This window comes from Pogonomyrmex barbatus, unplaced genomic scaffold (genome assembly GCF_055798465.1).
Source record: "Pogonomyrmex barbatus isolate J1 unplaced genomic scaffold, ASM5579846v1 scaffold1, whole genome shotgun sequence".
In the NCBI taxonomy this organism is placed as follows: domain Eukaryota; kingdom Metazoa; phylum Arthropoda; class Insecta; order Hymenoptera; family Formicidae; genus Pogonomyrmex; species Pogonomyrmex barbatus.
The window spans coordinates 3,195,070-3,216,020 of NW_028297098.1; the positions used below are offsets into that span (position 1 = coordinate 3,195,070).

General features: G+C 33.6%; 1 protein-coding gene and 1 long non-coding RNA gene across 3 annotated transcripts in view; one reads left to right on the top strand and one right to left on the bottom strand.

Moving 5' to 3' along the window:
* LOC105432508 (uncharacterized) overlaps positions 1 to 20,951 on the top strand; it is a 53,554-nt gene that overhangs the window by 3,961 nt on the left and 28,642 nt on the right. The gene's annotated exons all lie outside the window — the stretch shown is intronic.
* Positions 9,383 to 20,951, bottom strand: part of LOC148937957 (uncharacterized) — a 33,816-nt gene continuing 22,247 nt past the window's right edge. The window contains exons 4-5 of one of the 2 annotated variants that reach the window (XR_016141396.1): positions 10,269 to 10,825; positions 9,383 to 9,882 (exon numbers count right to left, since the gene is read on the bottom strand). This is a non-coding gene — a long non-coding RNA (uncharacterized LOC148937957). Of the gene's footprint in view, positions 9,883 to 10,078; positions 10,826 to 20,951 lie in introns of those variants that run through there. The other variant, XR_016141395.1, reaches the window with a different exon arrangement.

Consider the following 20,951-nt stretch of genomic DNA (forward strand, 5'->3'; position numbering starts at 1 on the left):
AAACGCGTAGGCTATATCATTAGTAAGCTGACCTTCCATTCCTCGGATGCATGACTTTGTCCTAGTATTGTAATTAAAAAAAATGTCGAGACCACGCGATTAATAAAATAAGATTGTCGGATTTTTTAAGTCATAAATTGTGATCACCGTATTTCAATATATATTAGCTTAAATAATTAATTATAAATATTATTATAATTATTATTTTAATGTATATCTAGATATATAAACAAAGATACAATATTTTTTCAATTGCTAAATATTAAATTTTTACAAACGTATTTATTATTTAATAAAGCATTCATTTATATTATTATTAAAATTGACATATAATAAATAAGTACATATTTCATTCTCTACTTGTTTATAGATAAATATAATCATATATACAATAAATCTTAAATTATTGATTAAATCTGGCGAAAAGTTATGGCTTTAACGACGCTTTATTAGTGGAATACAAAAACTAGTAATGATAAAGATCAATGATTTTATTATGTTGCTTACATCTGATCTGCCCCTCTCTTTCTTTCTTCCTTCTCTCTCTCTCTCTCTCTCTCTCTCTCGTCTCTCTCTCTATATCTATCTATTTACTATCTATCATTCTTAATAACATCTAGATAAATTCAGTAAAGCAGTCCTTTTTTATTTCAACTTTCCACTGATCTGTGATCATAATCGAGTACTCATGGGATTTTTAAAGCACCTGTTAATACTACCGTTTACTTGCTAGTGGCGATAAGTATGTGAATTTAAACGTCAATTTTCTAGTAGTTTGACCATAATCAATGTTATTAGTATCAACGTGCGTATTTACTGTCAATCAGATTTACGGCAATAGGAATATGTTAATTAAGTCGATATAAAAGGAACCTTCAAAGGACTTTGTAATTTAACTTAATTTGAGCAATTAACATTATCAAATTGTCAATGTAACAACTGCACAGTGATTAATAGTATTTTAAAATAGAGATTGATTCCATCTCGTTCCTTTACTGATACAGTTTTTGTCTTATCACAAGAACGGCGAATTCTTTCTCAGTAATTATTGAGTTGCGATTGGTCCGTCGTCATCGATTGTTTCACAAGTTAGTCCTCTTTCTTCTCTTTTCCACTCATTGCGTTTGCGAAAACCTAATTGTTATTCTATTTACATCTAGAGTAGACATGAGAACTGCAAAACTATTTCCTGTATTGCAATGTATAATTCGCAATACAATTCAACTTATGAAAGTAGATACGCATATTTTAATATGAGATTTATTATTTCTCTCTCAATTTAATTCTTTCAATCATAAATTTACATTTATAATTTTTACTACTTATATTTACTTGCAATATACTCTTATATCGAATTGTTATCCCATATTAATAATAAAATCATCTTTTCATATTGCTTTTTTAACATTGATCGCTAATAAAAGTTTACGCATGTTCACATTTATAGAAATCGTTAAAAAAAAAAAAACATTGCACGTATTTTCCAAATAAATGAATAAAATAAGTGGCTTCCTAGCGAGAATCACTATCTACTTTTTATTACTATACCCGTAATAGAAATTTCCGCAATAGGTGCATTTATTCTCGTTCGCTTTTATACAGAATTCACGTGCACGAGAGCGTGGCGGCCGGTGCACTGTCCGATGCACGTGACGAACGGTGCAATATGCTACACGTGGTCACGTGCACCAGCCGCGCGTTACCGTCGCGCTACGATAAGTCGACTTGGGATGTAGCGTTCACAACTCTCTTGATTGAAACAAGTCTCTTGCTTCAAGTATATGATACAGTCATGATTCATTAATATTATTTTAATTATGTCAATTATATCACTTATGTATTAAGAACAACAGCTTGTACCATTTATTTAACTGAGCAAATAGTTGATGGATTTTTTGATTACATATTTTGAACAAAAAAAAAATAAACAAAAACGAAAATGTTATATTACTGTATAATAACTTAATATAATAATAATATTATTTTATATAGCTATGTAATTCTAATTGTTATATAATTTGTCATGTAATTTACTATATTTTACTATAATAAAAATTGATTCAAACATACATATATATATTTTTTTATAATTAATATTACAAGTTATCAATAATATCTTTTCTTGTTATCTGGTCATATCTCAACATCATAATAATAAAGTGCCTCGCACGTATCGTAACATGTAAGAAACGAGATGTAAAAATGATTGCAAAGAGAGGACAACATATCTTTGCTTTCTCAGCTGTTTAATTGCATTGCCAGCAATCGTAATTGGACACTATCCGCCACAGCAAAGGCCTTCGAAATTAAAGCACTGATAATAAGCCTTATTTCTAAACAAGGAATGACTTACTCCGCGATAAATCGCAACGCACGACGTTGTTAATGCTTGCGTTTCCTTTACGTTTCCACTCTGACTAAGTAAATGCTCGACGTTAAAGAGAAACACGCGTTTGCCGGTAGCAAATTCTTGCACGTTTTATTTAGCGATATACATATATATCGATTGATTGCGTGTGGCAACGGTCTGTTGAAGTTTTACCGCGACCAATATCGCCTGCCGGCTCCAATGCCGGTTTTCTAGGTCGGACTTACACTGCACCTAATAAGTAATTACGTTGGCGTATGAACTATCCGATGTTTGACCGTATACAAGCTGGAATGCAGTTCGTAATTGTCCGCATGATTTTCATCAATGAGCGATAAATTCGGAAACAGATAGTATTTACGTATATAATAAAGAAGATAAATTTTTGAAATGATTTGGATATTCTTCTACTCTTATTATTATTGTATTCCATGTTTGTTTAAACTTGTATACATATTAGAAATCAATATAATACATAAAATTATATTATGTATTTTTCTTATTATAAATTATAATAAATGTAAAGGATTTCTTTTTTAAATAACTCTTAAAGTAAATTATCATTTTAAATTTTACAATATTCATAACATAATTGTAAAAGTTAACTTTTAGAAGACAAATAATAAACCAAATTTAAAAAAAATTAATTCAATTATGACATTTTGTGTAAAATCGTCACTCTACTTATTTTTATTCAAGAAAAGAAGTCGGTTTTTTAATAGATATTACGATTATTACGTTTCATATAGTAATAAACGATATATTTAAGATAAATCTATATAACGGAGTTTATAAAATCGAAGAAAATTGGTATACATTTCGCTCTATTATATATAATAATAAAGCACGTAGACTCTCCATTATGATATAAATTGTGATTTGCTCAAGTGCTTAGATAAATAAAACGAGTATAAACGCAATAAGATACTGATCAACTTGTTTCGCCAATGGTCACCATTTCGAGTGATAGAAGTGATAGAAGTGATGCCTTGCAAAAAATGCAAAAGCGCTGTCTTCGGGCGAAATTGAGAGATTACATATATTTCCTTGTTCATCCTTGCATATCTAATTAAAACAGAAGTTTTCTGCATATATGTATGTTTGCGTTGTGCAAAATCTATCGTTAATCTATAAAACTTTCGCTGTTGAATTTTACACACCGGCATGATCGTAAATATCGCAATCGCAGTAACTATTTTCGACCTTACGTAAATAGAATTGTGTTACTTTCTTTGCAATGCCACTTTTGTTTACGACTCGCTGATAAGAACTTTAACTTCATTAAAATTAACATTCTGTAATTATATATTAATTAAAATAATTATTATTCGCTTTCTACTAATAATCTGGGACATTCAATAGCTCCTACGTGTAGTACTAATCTTGTGCAAATAAACTTCATGTTGTGAAGAGAGAAATTCTGTTAATCGGATTCATACTCGAAATTTTTATACTACGACGTCAGCGATGAGTTCTGACGTTCTCAAAGACGTAACGCTGATTTTCTTCTTGTTGCTGGATTGCATTTAAATGCATCTCGTGTCAACAGAGCATTATATCTCTCGGCGTATTTAAGTGGTATTGAATGGAGTCAGAACCCCTGTCGGGTCTCTGAGTCAAACGATCAACGTTCATGCGTGTCAAGTTTCTATGTCCTCGTCATCCTTGAATGTAGAGATGTAGTTGTAGTTTGCCTTAATAGGCAAACAAAGAGAATGTGATAATGAGCAACCTCTCGAGTATGCGAAAAATTTACGCCTACATATCTTATTATTCTTACTGTTCTTACGGTTTTCTTTCTAATGTTTCTTTAGATTAGCGATGCTGATCAAAACTATTATACAATAGTTCGTCTACTATTAATATATCAGTTTTTATAAGAAATTATCTTTATTTAATATTTTATTACTGATTACTATATATTATACTATACTAAGACTTTTATGATTCAAAAGATCATTTAAACAGATAATAAAATGAAATGTTTTATAAAATAAATAAAATAATGTTTTACAGATTACGATCAAAGATATCAACAATCTTGTACGATGTAGCAAATGTAGAATATTAAAAATATATTAAATGCACTAATAAAATTATGAATTAGCCGTTTTATTAATAATTATATCTGTATATAGCCGTTTTATTAATAATTATATCTGTATATAATCTCAAGTAATAAAAATAAATACAAATTACATTATCATGTATGTAAAAAATGTATATCTCTATTTTTAACAAAAGACTGTCAAATTTCGCAAATATACACATTTAAGTGTATATATAGTTAAGTGTATGTTTTCAAAGTTTAGTATGATATTGAATAATCTTCAAATTTAAATGTTAAGCATAATTCATTATTAATTTTATACTTTTTATATCGAAAGAGAGTAATAGATCAATATATAAATATTTCTTAGTTTGTCCACTTCAAATTTCTGCGACATTTATTATTAGAAAGAAAACCGAATCTTTATTGACAGATATCTACTTGAAATAAGGCGCTATATATTCCATAGACCAAGTAGGATCGATTGCAGGAATTGGGGCCACCCACTTTTTTGATGCAGGAGTCGCATTTTTCTCGAAGAACGAAGGCGAGGATTTGCCCTACCTTACCTGGCGCGAAATTGTCTCTTATTTCTTAATTAAGGAGCGCGTTCAAAGAATACCGCTTGATCACTTTTTACGGTTAATGTCGATAGAGAGTGGAACAGTAAGAGGAAATAAGAGAGAGAAAGTATCGTTTCATTTTTCTTGTACAGGGTACAAAGACAGAGAGTGAGAGGTGATGAATGCGCAATAAATGATATTGGCAAATAAATAAAAAGCTATACGTACCACCGAATAAACCGCTCATAAAACACAACCGATTGAAATAAATACGGCCAGTCACGTTCGTAACAACATCTTTATCTCTATGAATGCATTGGCGGCTTTCCAATCGAGTCAAGAGAAACGCATAAACAGTTTTTCTGCATAGTTAGAAAGCAAAATACGCATCTATATCTTGTGCATCTATATCTTGTGCTCGACAATCGAACCGCGTAATAAAAATAGATATTAAAAATTAATAACATTGCATACAGAAATTTCATTATCCTTAATTAATGTATAATTCAAATAACCGTCTTTGGCATTCGCTTCCTAACATCCGCGCTACAACGTATCGTTATTGTATAATTAAGCAATAATACGATTTAATGCGTCAAGTCGATCTCATGTTCGATTGGAAATAATACGGTCCTGTCTCGTCTAAATCAGCTCCGGTGTGTCGCAATAAATTATTCACCTTCGCGCGCATCAACGCCTCCGCGTGTAAACGCGATTGTTCCCCCGCATAATAGGTGGCCGCCGAACGAAGCGGTCGTCCGTCCGTCGACGATTAGGATCTAAGAATCCGGTTATATGGGTCGCTCGTGATCGAGAAGATAAGATCTACGACGGCCGTTTCTGAGCGCGGGCGCAACGGACTGCCGGCCGTTCTCCGGCCGTGTTCCTCGTCACGAGACGAGACTCGCCGCCGTCTATTTCATGCAAATCCGAACGAGTCCAGATAAACGCGCGAGACTGCACCCGACTCGAGAAACCAGATTCCCTTGATCTTGCGCGCCGCGAGAATTATTTCACCATGCGCCACCATGCGCCACACGCGGCCGGACGAAGTCGCGATAATATGTTTATATCGTTATTATTATTATCTCGACACATCGTACGGCATGACGCTCAAGGAGCAGTTTCGAAACGTTAGTACGTTAGTTTGCTTAATTTTTTATTTATCATCGTTTCATCTACAGACGTTGGTCTCTATTCATACCTGCGATTCATACGTGCGCACCGTGTGAGCCGTGTGATATTGCGAACGGTCTTCAAAGAATTTATAAAAATTTCAGTAAAAGTGGCTCCAAAGATTATTAACGCACTTTCAACGGTAGAACCGCCGTCAATCTGATTTACGACGTTACATTTTACACGCGGCTATCGCGCGGCCATGCCGCTCGTTCCTACAAAGGATTTGCATTATGCGAATTTTATCATTTTTTTCCTCGGCGCTATTCACGCTGAGGTTGCGAGATATTGTTTAACTACCGTTCATACAAGGATACGAACGATTAGCACGCTCGTTGATTTATAGGACATTACAGTGTTACGGTTGTCGACGATGTGGTAATTAAAACTCATCGCCCTCGGTACGATTCGTGTCTCGTTATCGCGCGGATCCATTAACATTCTACTTCGAGAACCAGATCACATAAATTATTTCCCATCAATTTTCCTCCTGACTCACCGATTCGCGTATCTAATGACCTCTCCTCGGAGAATGTTGCGATGATATAACCCATCATTTTACCTTGCATTTATCCAAGGAAAATGACGGATTTTCCTAAGCAATGCTTGACCTTTGAGACGATTACAATAAAACCGACAGGCAAAAGAAGCGTAAACCAATCGAGCGAATCGAATTAAATCGATAGTCGCGCTATCCACTTACATGCCGCGATGGAATGGTATCGCAATGAAAAGAGAAACTAATCGTTTCGTTCTATATGAGTCAACATGCGCATTTGCAATTCCCAATGAAATGATTCAATTAGTGTGTTAAAAATGTAACCAAACCCGATTTCATTTGAGATTGCGATTCGTCAAGTCGAAATCTCGCTCGATTCATGTACTTGGCACACCTAGCACTAGTAATCGAAAACGGCGTCTGAACGGAAAACACCAATCAGCTGCACCAAGTCATTTTGCGAGAGCTGACTATTGTAAAGATATAACGGAGGCGTGAGTTTCACGGTACTGGCGCAATTACGATCGCTTAAATCGAAGCTTAAGCACGCTTATTTTTTTTTCCCTCGGATTATTTACCGTCGACCTGCATCGCAGCGTGCAACGCGAGTTTTCTCTTGCAAGTTCAGCTATCTGCAGGCGTTGCAGTCTTTAATTGATCGTAAACACGGGGCTAATGGTAAAAGTAACGTAAAGAGAGGGGGCGGCTCTCTTTATCTCGAAAGGCGGAACATCTCGAGAGACTCTCTCTCGCGTTCTGGCTTAACGACGCGAAAATTATCTTTCGTTTGCGCCGTTACCGCATTTCTCCGTCGAACTATACCTCGGCGAACAGCGCGGCTATAAATCTTGTAGTAGCTGCGAGCAATCTCGGCTAAAAAAACTGTGGCTGTACGAGGAGAATTTAAATCATTCCCGATTCTTCGTATTCTTATCTCGCAATTGGCTCGGCAAAACTCTGATATACAGACCATCTTCCAAGCAACCTTTCTTTCCTAAGCGTCTTCTGCATCTCGGGAATACTGCCTTATTTTCATTTGAAGTCTAAAAAGACATACCGATATCGATATTAATTTAAAGCGGCTACTCACTTTCAAAAGCGTCGCGATCGTTCATCCATTTTCCGCGACAAAGCATTGATCATTCGCACCTAGTGAAAGCAAAACGGAGATTAGGAAAGGAAAGACAAGACGAAAAAAGCAGAGTCGTTTAGGGAATCAGAGCAAATCAGCAACAGTTAGGAAATCCTGGCAAACATTGCTACATATAGCGTTTGGCAATTACACACAGTGATAGGCGGATCGCTCTTTCTCGGCATCACTGTGTCGTGCAATAAAGTATCTTCGAGGATTTATAACGCGTTGCAAAACGGACAAATCTCAATTCTCGCGACAGGCGTGCAAGTACTGACGCATCGTGAAATTGGGCGATTAGACGCTTGTGTAATAACGCGAGTTATGTGTATTGATCCCGCACTATCGTTACATCCCAGTGCGTAGCGCAAGTTCTTTATTTATATTCGTCGCGTGAATTTATATACGTAGATGTCACGTAGCTGTCAATGATTTGTCGTGATTTTATTAATTGGCAATCACAGATTAGCATTTGAAATATTTATTATTCTAACGATATCTCTCTATTTACGACGTGCTAATTATCAATGAAATGGCAAACTGCAATCGTATAATAACGCATCTTCGCAGAAAGAGAAAGAGAAAATATTACGTTTCTATTTTCAAGCATTATATATTACAAATATTCTTAATGAGCAAATATAACAGACAATCGAATAAAATATGTACTCGTAATATAAATTATTTCTCCATAAAAATATTGTAATTTATACTCAATGATTTTCTGATTTCTTATGATCTTGATAAATTATATAAATTAAAACTCTCGATTGCTCGCAACATATAAAATAATAACTTATCATCCTCCTTACGGTATCGCATCAGCACGTTGGAAATAATTATCTTGATTACTTGCCTCACCGGCCGCTAACTAATTTGTCAACCAATTTGTAAATCAAATCACAAGGTTTCCGTTATGGGCATCGGGAATTACATAGAAATGCGAATGACTGGAAAAGTGCATTACAGTCGTATCTCCAGCCGCAGTATGCACTTATCCCTATTTCTTAGATTTCTCTAATTGGCTCGTACGATAATAACGTTCACGCGAGCCGATCCTAACGAATCCAACAAGCACGACGTGCGATGCATTTCATGTATTTACGAGGACGCGCGGCACTTCTATCGACTATCGTGAACTTTAGCACCAGATAAGTCCTTGAATTGAGCTTCTCCAATGCAATTCCGATGCAACGCGATGTAATACACGAGTGCGTGTATTGCGATTCGTGACTCGTCGCGATGACCGCCGGCAAAAGTCATCACGATTCACGCTGTTACTATTTTTTATAGCCTGTTATCCGTACGGTTTCGCGCGGCGCACGACTTTTGAATAATCATTCCCTGTCATCCCCATGGATCCTGAGAAATAAATCCGATCGAGTCGTGACGAAGTCTTTTACTGATTTATGCACGCTCTCAGTACTTCTACTTGAATTTGAATATTAAGTTGATCTCCGCCATTACATTAAAGAAGTTAGTTTCGATAATTCATATATATATATATATATATATATATATATATATTTAGAGAGAGAGAGAGAGAGAGAGAGAGCTTGCTTCTAATATATCTTGCTGTTATAAATCTTAAAATAAACAAATTGATAATTTAGTAAAAATTATAATAAAATTATAATAATATTAAATGAACATTTATATTAAATAATAGTAATGCGCTTTGTAAATTCATTTATTAAAAATTGATGTCAGAGTATAAAAATCACTGATTTAAATAGCACATCTAATATATCAATTGATTGGCAATATATTTTTAGTCCATACGACACAGATGCTCTTTTAAAAGAGGACATAAAGCATTAATCTTATCATTTATTAAGATTAATGATCACGATAATAAGACGTAGAATTTTTCAGGCGAATCGGATTGCAATGCAAAAATGTGCTAATAATAATGTGCGATATGCATCTCGCGTACATTCTCCGACCAGTACATTTACACCTCCACATTCTTTGTCACATAATTGCTGACTGTCGCGTTGTCCACTTGATCACGAGATCTGCATGCAATTTCAAAAATTCCTTCTGTACCCTCGCATTACAGTCCTTGAATCCTTGAATCCTTGAATCAAATCTCTGGAATGCAATTCACCGTTCATTGTTCGTGACTCGCACGGAAATAAAAAATATAAAATTTTATAGACCTATCTTTTACTTTATCTACAGTGCATTATCGTATCAGATTATTAGTGGAGATGTTAGTGTATGCATTACGTGTATGCATTAAGTAAAATAAAGCGAAATGCAGTAAAAAATTTAATGGAATTATTTTTCTTCAAAAAGAATTTATCTCTGAGTCAATTTTATTACTTATACATTGTCGCATAATGAGAGTCAATATTTGTACAATATATTTTTTTTTATTCTTCTAGATAAAAATTCATTTTTTTAGCTATTTTCAAAAATTTGTTCATAAAATTAGACTATTGGGAAACATAATATTTTTTTGTTCAACAATGTACCTGTAAAACAATACGAATCTTTGAGGTCTAAACTCGGCTATGCAATTTCATTGCATAACGGGCCTCGCGAGTTGAGATAAGAACTCTCGTCTGCAATTTGTCGAAGAACGAGAACTGTGGCTCTTCTCTCGGTGGTTTCGTGACGCGCCAAGCTTTATTGCAGCAATACGAAATACGATTGCGATTGCAAGACGGCTTCTCAATGAATTTAATCTCTGGCATGGTCTTTTTATTGAACAAAGGAACAATGGGGCGTTTCACTGTCTCAGGATCGGAAGCTGGCTTCGCCTTCGTTGCAATCGGCAAGTTCGATCATCCGTTCAATCTTGTGCTTCCCGCAAGTTCTCTTAAATGCAGCTCATTCGCGCATGACACTATAGTAATGATACCGTAACATTCACAAGCAACGGCATATCCGCGATTAACAGTTGCGGCTCGTTTGCGTTGTAAATCACAAATCGCTCAGTTCTATACGCTTTATTGGATATATGTCGCTATAAAGTTTTCAGTTATTAAAATATCCGTATTTTACAATATTTAAAATGCCGTGCAATATTCTGAAAAAAAAAAAAAAATTATAAAATATATCTTTTTTTTGTATCGATGTAAAATCTGCGCTTTGGCAATGTTTGGTAGACAGTTTTCTACGTATTAAATGTCACGTGCATTTGCCGTTTCGAAAGTGAATGCCATGCTGGCAACAATTCACCTCTGCTTTTTCTCTCTACAAACATTTATATAAAAGTGATTATAGGAATTCAAATTTTGTTATGCATGTTGACCGATTTTAATAATAATCACTCTCCCATTCGCGCGACCCTGATCTTTTCAAGAGCAAAAAATATTCTGCGATATATCAAAGTAAAGTCGGAGCCTATCATAAACAAGTTGCCATTAATTGCGTTGTTTATATATTCTACTAGAAAAAGAAGAAGTCAATAAGCAATTTGCAACTAACATAACATATAATATTATATAAAGAGAAAAAGTACAGTATCTAATAATGGTGTGCAAAAATCCCAGTTGCAATATTAATCTTTCAAAAATGTTTAAGAATTTTTGCAAATCTAAACGATCTATTAATAAATCAATCCACTTAATTATTGCTGATAAATATTAAAAAAGCTTGTTTAACGTAGCAGACGAAAGTAAAATCAGTAGCAAGCAGAATTCAATTATAACATAGAATGAGAAAAATCACCAGATAATTTATAGCGATTTCATGACTTGCGACTCTGAGAACTTAAATTACAATTTAACAAAATAGATTATGGAACTGGATTTGATCATTTTACAATCCAGAGCGTTTGCAAACAGGCGACACGTGCGCAGATGAGCACGTGGCCTGCGTTCAGTGTGGCCCATATGTTCAGTGAAGGGTTTGAGCAATCAACAACGACGGTGCAATCAATGATGACCGACATAGGGTCCAATCAAGCAATAAATAATATAATTTTCATATAACTAAAGTGAATATTAGTTCCAATAGTACGCGTACGCGTTGTCGATGTGTTGATCGTGATCACTATATAATTATGGTTCGCGCTTGGACGATTACAAAAATTTGCTTCGAAAATACTACCTATAAACCTGAATATAAAATAAATTTTAAAGAATTTATATAAATAATCTCATATTAACAAATATCATAATAGCAGACTATGATTGATGATTAGGACATGATTTTGTAAAATTTCCGAATTAATTGCGTTCTTGTAAAAGACGAACATTAATCATTAATTAATACAAAATTTTAAAAATACTTTTTTTCAACGTTTATTCAATGTTATAGAGACCATGTTCCTTTAACTTTGACGAAAAACGGGTAGAAATAATTAATAATTCTTTTTCATTTTGCTTTTATAATTAGTGAAAATGTTTGCAACAATATAATTAATAATAATATTAAAGAAACTTTAATTATTTAGCATATACGCATAATGTTGTTAATAATGTCAAAGGATCAATTTTATAAATTTATATCCTAAGATTCAAGTTTATATAAATTACATAGAATAATGAGAAAAAGCTAAATATTTGTCATTCTCGTTTTGTGCAGATGTCTTACTTCACGCCATAAAATAAAATTAACGAGTAATACTCTCACGCAACGTGTCTCATAACTCTTCTCACAAGCGCAATTTAATAAGACAACCCTTTATATTCCAACAAGACCATGACAGCAATTATATTCAGAATACTTAAACTCAACGAGACGACCGTCGTTGACGTATCAAGATGTGATGTGGAACGTTCTATATTATTGTCGTACCATTCCTTCACATAACGGCGGATTAATAATTTTTTGCATAATTGTGTTTCGTATTTCGAATGGAAAATAAATCGTCTGATTTTATGTCATTTCGATCAATAAAATTGAACATACACTATATTTTCTAAAGCTGTCTCGCGTGCATTCGGCACAATCGATTGACGCGATTATTTCTGGAGTGCGCTTAATTTAAGTCCGCGATTTCATCTGTCATAATATCTTATCGTTTCATAGATGTCATAATATCTTATCGTTTCATAGATGTATCAACCGGATTGCGCGACATTTAAATCTCGATTGCCGATCATTTCTAATTCAGTGGTAGAGTTAAAGCTGTACACATTCTATATATGACGTATAAGCGATTATGATTATAATAAATTTTAATTATGGAAAAACGTTTTTTTACACAATAAATTAAATAATAAATACTTCAACAGTAATAATAAATACTTTAACAGTAATAATTAAAAAAATTATGACGTGCTTATGTGTATAATTACAACTACTATTACATATTTATAGAATGACGTGTGACCCTTCACTGGCTCCTATCTTATGCGATTAAATCGTTTGTTGCTAAATTGATAATTTCAACGTTTATTGTTCTCATATTTGAGAAAAAAAAGGTGCATTCGGATTATCAACAAGGCGAATTCGCGAGAAATGGACGCGCGCCATTTCCGGGTGTACATTGCAGCGCGCGAGAAATCACGGCACTCTCCGTGAAACGTGCAGACGTATCGCAGATTTCGCGATCGTCTTCCGTGCCGACATGCCGAGTGCGCATTTCAGAGAATCTCTCGAGGGAACTCTCGATGGCGTGCCAGTTGGCGCGTTCTGTTCGGTGGTGACTTATGTACTGTCAGCTCTCGTACGAGTCTCGCATTAAACACTTTCTCGATTCGATCCTGCTTAAAATATCCGACCCTCAAGGATCGCGCGATAAGCACCGCAGATCGCATTACGAAACGTACAATGCAATAGTCTTCCTTCCGCGCGTTGCTGCGAAATCGCGTTCTGGACAGTTAACGCTTGCACGTGTCATGACTCCTCGAAGACTTGCCAACTCGCGGAGCTGGAGTGACTTAAACGGATAATTGAGTATCAATCCCAACGTGCATAACTATAAATGCAAATATTCATTTATATAACTAAGGATTAACATTTTTCTTATACGCGCAAGATTTTTTTGTCTCACAAAAATCTTAAAAAAAGTTATTCTCACGTAATCATGATTTAAGAATAAATCATTAATAAAAACAATTTTTATGACAATAACAAAATTATAGAAAAATATAAATTTTGTTAGAGTTCCTGGTTATAAAAACTCGAAACATATACACACATGTTTCAATTTATTTTCTAATGAAAGGAAATTGAAGTCTATATTTTTTTTTTGCCAGTGATGTATATTATCCAAGTATTTCAAGCCGTATATTAACATAAAAGTAATCGAAATAACCGGGAAGGCTCCATCGTCTTTTTTCACTTGCATTGAGATATAAACGGTTCATTCTGTGCAAGCGTAGCAACTCAAGCACTAGAATTGCAGTAGTTGCATAAGACAGCTTCTACCACATACTGTGCGAGGCCGCGTTCACCAAAGAATGTTTTAAATATCGTTAGATTTTTTTGCCACGCACCTAACTTTCTATGTTTTATACCGAACAATTACCGTCGTCGCAAAAAATGAGAAACCCGGACGCGGATTTGCGCACTTTACGATCGTAACTTGAAGGAGACGAGCTCGTACATAGTGCAACTACAAAGATGCGTCTCTTTTCCTTTCTTCTTTCAAAAATTCAAACAATACAACTATTCAATAAATATTCTCTTTAATGTCTCATAAGATTTAAATTTATAAAAATTTATTGTTATTTTATTGCATAAAGCATTTTATTACATTAATAAAGAATCAAACATATATATATATATATATTAAAAACTATTATATTTTTCATTATAATTATAAAATATATTTCTATAGAAAAATATATATAATGTAATTTTAATATATTTTAATATATCGTTCAACTTGTTTACATTAATCTAGTTTTAATAAAACATTTTTACATATTAATAATTACTTTCTGTGTAGCATCATATTGCAGAATCTGTGATATATAATTATAAATAAAATAACATTATAACATCAGTATTGGACTACAAATTTCACTGTGAAAAATCATTAAAGTTTAGAAAGAGCAATGCTGAATAAATAATACGAAAGAAACGAAGCCAGAGAGCATGGAGATTATGAAGAGAATATTTCAATTTTCCATTACGATCTTGGAAATTGAATAGTTCTAACAATCAGATAAGAATCGATCTTTACGTTTCGTAATTACCAGAAATCAATTAATGATTAATAAAGGAAGCAGAACTTGCACACGTGGATGGAGATAATTGGAAAAGCATTAATTTCTCGTCGCGCGAGGAAACGAACTAGAATCTTTCCGCTATTCTACTTGTTGACTTGTACTCGAAGTCTAAGATTAAACGATTATCATCCGTGGATATTTATCGCAATCAGATAATTTTGCTTATGATTCAAATGATTACAGTAAGTTGCAGGAATATCTGCTATTATAAAACTGCAGGAGTTAAGCAAGATCGAGCTCGCGCTTTCCATTTTATATCGTCCCCGTGATTTAATCTTACGATAATAGATGCTTTTCAACGCCGCATATATTTCCGCACGACCGCTTGAAAGTGCCTATTTTATTATCGGAATGTTGCTCCGTTTATACATGTACAAACATAAAATAAAAAACAATTTCTACTACAAAACACTTTATATGTGCCTATATATAAACTAAATTTTCTGTAAAACATATAAAATTTCATTCAGATAATACGGACAGATATCACGTCTGAAATGTATATTATTTAAGATTATATCGCGTATAGCTTGTAAAGAGTAACAGCTTATACTGAGAAATGACGAGAAGATTTTGCACAATGTATCTTTCATTGAATGCATGGATTTCAATTAGCCGGAAGTTTCGTTAGCCGGTTATTTTGCCAGAAGGTTACGAGTTAGGCAAGGCAATTAATCGCTAATAATACATTCCAAAATTTATTTTACGTCATTACTAAGAAAGATTAAATTTGCGATAAAGTATATTTCTTTAACTTTAATTAAAATTTTGCAAAACGTAAAAGTTGCGAGTAGTTTTATATATGAAAACGTAAAAGTTGCGAGCAATTATATATGAAATTTCGGCTAATTACTTAATACAATAGAATGGAGAATAGATAATTGCATCTGTGAATAATAATAATTCTTGAAATACGAAAAATAATGTTCTGTAAGTGCTAAGGTGCATGCAAAGTACACTTGCATTTCCTCCGAAGACGACTGCGAGAAAGATTTCCTATTCGATGGAGTGGATATGTGCCAATGGTTTTTGCATGATAATTACGTCAATTACTTGTATGCGGAGAGAAGAGTCGGAGCCGAGAGTTTCACTTTTGTTTCGAACGGCTGATTAAACAAATTCGACTGACTATTCAACGTTTCTCTCATTACTTCGATCGTGTCACCGCAAAATTTCACTTCGCGTTTATATGTTTACACATTATAAATTTTCTATTAATAGTAATCAACATAAATTTCTATGTTTACACAAGATCTCTGATGAAAAAAGAAAAAAAATTCATCGAAAATGATAAGCCTATCATGGCAGATATATGCAGAAAGGATGAAATAAGGATTTGTGTTTCCTGACCTTTTACACGCGGCTTAAGATTACAAGTTCGTATACAGTAATCACAAATTTAAAATACTCCCTTGCTCAGATTATGGATTTGCAGTGCTGAAAGTACGATTACACCGTGCTTCACTAAATCGCAACGGTGTATAATCATAGCTCGTGTAACTGTAATCCCTTCGCAACATCGGCATTATTACCACATTCTCACAACCCCGGTGCGAAATTATTATCGACGTCCAACAATGTCTTGGCGCAATTAGAGGTGAAATACCAATGGCGTAGCGATCTCCGCTATTCGCGATCAGGAAAATTGATTTCGTGTCGCGTGGTTTAGTAGAAGTTTTCACTCCGCGATCGCGAAAAGTTGCCGATCACTGTCGAGAGCACTGAGGGACAACGCGTTACAAGAGATCGACGTGGTCCAGTGAGCGTAAAACCCACTCGAAAGTGTCAGACCCGATTTCTTTTCACTGTCACGCTTGATCACGTGCCACAACTGAGACACATTATCCTCTTTTTAACTCCATAATTTAATCGCTACGTTTACGCTTTAATCTCTAAACAATTATATAAGAGAATTCATACAAAAGCATAGAATACCGCGATGCTAAAGGCAATAGATGGATATCAAGTGTTAGTCTTCATACTAATTTATTGATTTAGTTTATTGAGTCAATCAACAGATTATGCGTATCTGATCAATTGCTACAAAACGTCGTGTACGATAATCAGTCGTCCAGTTAGTGACAGTTAATTACTAAGTACCTATAGATACAAAATGCGCGCCGTATGCAATAATCGATCGTCGGATCAGCCGTAATTAATTATTGTTCATTCCGATTACGCAGTTCAATCTGTTGCATACAATCATTTAACACTTAAGATTTTATTATTTCGTGTGTATACATCAGCAAAGATAAATTATTTCACGCAAATGATGCTGATTGAATAACTAGCGTCTTGTGAATTGCGAGATATTTTTTAGACTTGAAAGAGAAAGACGACACTAGATATGAATCGTAAAAAGTTTTCATTGCGCAGAACTAATAGCTGTAAGAGCTTTTTGTATTTTATAGCAACTCGAGTATATCATAGCCCAATGTCATCATTCAAACCGCAATTTCTTTTAAACAATTCCACAATGAGAGACATTCTAAAGTTATTCTGTTTAAAAGGAAAAGTGAACTTTTTACTTTTATTATAATCAAATATATATATATATATATATATCAAATATATATATATATATATATATATATATATATCATAAAGTATGAAATTTATCGTACTTGTATTTAACTTTAATAGCATTTATGTATTAACTTTTATAACTAATCCGCGATTTTTAATTATTTAATATTTTTTATTACTTTTAATTTTGAATATGGACATTGGATCTATTCGAAGCCACGAAGCATTATTTATATTATAATAAAAAAATTCGATGCGACAAATTATTCTAAAACGCAAATAAATGAAATTCAGGTCTGAATATACATAAATGGATCTGAGGATTATCGTTCAACTGTCAAAACGTTCGAGAATTAATTTAAGCTCAATCAAAACAATAACGATAATTTATACTACATCTTGAATTGATGTTCTTAACAAGTTTTTTGATGCCAGTTAAGATCGTTCGCGCATCGCTTGATCTCTCAATCGCGATCACACCTTACTACCGATTGACTGACAACGGTATAATTACCGGCACGAGTTAGAGCTATATATTACGTCGGATATGCGCGCGATATCGAAAGACGCGAACGTTTAATGAATCTACCCATCCGTCTTCGTGATTTCACGTCTAATCATGAAATTTTCATAATGTATTTCCAACATTTCCTTTTCTTCGCGATACGACATTTCTATGATTGATATCATTAACTCTCAGGGAAAATCAAGTTTTCGCATTCGTATACATTCATGTGTAATTATTTGATGAAGCGATCATGAAGCAACAGTGGACTCGATTTATTTCCTCGGCACGTACGATCACTCATTTTACCTTACTTGCAAATTAGCAACTGCGATACTCAAGCAAAGAAAGGACGACATTCCTACTTTCTCTTCTGAATGAAGATGAGTTAAATGTTCGATGATTATCTTCAGAGTACATTATTACGAACTATTACCGTTAATGCCGATGAAATAACATTTCCGAAGTGTTTCAATTACGCATGTTTATAACAGAAACTTGAATTGATATAATTTGGTAAATTTTTACTTGGTAAAATTCTACTGAAACATATAAAAATTTGGTTAGAAATTTGATTGGTGCAAATTTGAAAATAACTTTGTTGGATTACCAGTTACGTGTTTGTTAATATTTAAATATAATAATAATAATAATACTGTCAGAATTTTTGAAAGTAATCAATTTGAGCATTCTGAATAATTATTTTAATAAGTCAACAAAATTATATTCAGATGTCTACCCAATTTTTTACATGCTTCAACAAAATTATTCTTTCCGTATATAAATACAAAAAAGTGCATTTCACGTTAATTTTCCTTCTTTCCCATCATTATGAGTAAATTTAGATTACTTTGGTATTAAACTTTTAATTTGTTAAAATTTTATTCTATTTTTATTTTATATATAATTTATAGTTAATCAGCATTGTAATATCAAGATATACTTTTATTTGGCAAATACACATAGAGATGCATATCTAATAGTATTGCTACGAAACGCGCCTGCATCTGTTCTGCAATTTCATAATGTCGCTGATGAAAGTTCGCCACAAAATCATTATGTGCAACAATCTCAATCTCTGTCAAATATATTTTTATATTTATCAACCACCAAATGTTGTGATTGTGGAAGTAATATGTTGCCCCCCGTAATGAAATTAAACATGACAGACATAAATTACGAAACACAGACAGACATAAGTGAGAAATGAGTAGCTAAATATTAGTAACTGTATCTATTACCTGACATAAGGAAGATAATTATCTATTATTACTTTCATTTGTTTAATAAAATCATAAATCAGCTATCTAGAGAAAATCAGAGATAAGGAAATGTATATCAGTAATTCGCCGCTAATTAATGCGGTCAGCTATACAAATCAGCTATACAAAAAGAAGCAAATATATGCTTTCAACGAACATCGCTCAGCAGTGAAAGAAAATATTTGTGTATTGGTAAAAAAACGTAATAATTTGATTTGATAAGAGTAATGAATTGCAATATGCTTGTAATCATAGCTCATATAGCGACAATTAAAACCGGAGTAGTCGAGATATTACATATTTTCTCGTTCGACGATAATTTATCGAGGAAGCAATATAGCGAAGCATTTTACCGTTCCATACATTCAAGGATTGTGAAAACACTCGTCACGAAATGCAGCTGCTGCGAAACGGTCCGAATCTCCGAAGATTGCGGTCATCGAAGCAAATTTTTAAGGCGCATTAGTGACGGGATCGCGACAGGACAAATCGATGGCACGGAGTGTTATTAACGTCATTAATGCGCGGTCTTTCGTCATTAGAAAGCGTTTCTTTGATGCGCGAGAAAGTGTTTCTCTATGAATCGAACAGTAATCGATCCGCGATAAATTGCTAATTTAAAGTCTGCGCAAACACGTATTAAAATGTGTAGTAGTTAAAATTGCTCCCAAAACTTGAAATTAAAAAAAAATTATTTTTTAAGTAAATCTATAAATAAAAAATTTTACATGTATTAAAAAAATGTTGTCTAATATCTATTTAAATTTTAAATGATGATTTTATCTTAACTATTAGTCACGAAAAATTATGCCATTAATGCGTGTCTATCGGTACTAATTATCTATATAGTCTTTTTAAATTAGACATTAACTTCACACATATATATATATATATATATATATATATATATATATATATATACATACTCATATACACTCATATATACGCATATATATGCTCATTATCGTTGAGACGAATCCAAAATCTAAACGTGAATACTCCGATGTGTATTGCTTATCGATTAATTATCGATAAGCACCGCTTTGCATCTGGCAAGACGGGTTTTGCATATGGTCTCCGAGGAGAGCAGTTGTTAGAAGTAAACGAACGGCATTTCAGCAAAGGTTCGGATATAACATATGAACATAACATATGTGTCTGTTCACGCGGACTACATTGACGTACATTCATTATATGAAAAGAGAAGAGAGAGAATGGGAAGTCGTGAGGAAAAGATTACCGTAACGAGCACAGGCGCAACGATGCACCGATAAGAAGTGGCGCACGCGTCTGAATGACGCCACGTAATTAATATGCCACCGACGGGACCTCGGTGCTGTGTAAACTTTCTACTAATAATGATTTCATTTTCATCGTGTGTCGCGAAGTGCGTCCAGTTAATAGGTTTTGCAGCCTAATCAACGGGACATGCAACGGATTACTACTATTGTCATCGGCAACCATGACCTACCACACAGCCAACATGCAACAGGTGTGATTCACTCGTAAGACAAAGATTATCTGTGTCGATTGCAAGCGAATAAACGAAGGTCGCAATGCATTTCGTGATACTCGTTAAATTACTATGTAGGAAGATGGTATGTTGCTTCATTGAAAATAAAAGTTCGAATATTATAAGAATAAAAATATTGCAAAGATAGAAAAAAATAGATAGAATAATAGATTAAAATTTGCTTGCATTAGAGATAACTGAAACTTAATTAATTTACTAGA